A 248-nucleotide genomic window follows, 5' to 3' on the forward strand; every position below is an offset into this window, starting at 1 on the left:
CCTCTGTGTGTGAGTGTGTGTGTGTCAAGCCCCGAGTCTGCCGGCCACGTCCGGCCCCAGCCCCTGCCCCCACGCCACCGTGACTTCATTGCCTGGCTCTTGGCGACCGTGCCAGCGCCCTTGCAGACCCTCTTTGGGGTCATTCTGTCCCCAGGTGTAGCGGCCACAGCGCCCACCCCACCCAACGCCTGCCTGTCCTCCACAGAGACCCAGGCAGTGTCCCGCCAGAGGCAGCGTCCAGAGCTGGA

The sequence above is a fragment of the Myotis brandtii genome, unplaced genomic scaffold (assembly GCF_000412655.1).
Source record: "Myotis brandtii unplaced genomic scaffold, ASM41265v1 scaffold36, whole genome shotgun sequence".
NCBI classification, from domain to species: domain Eukaryota; kingdom Metazoa; phylum Chordata; class Mammalia; order Chiroptera; family Vespertilionidae; genus Myotis; species Myotis brandtii.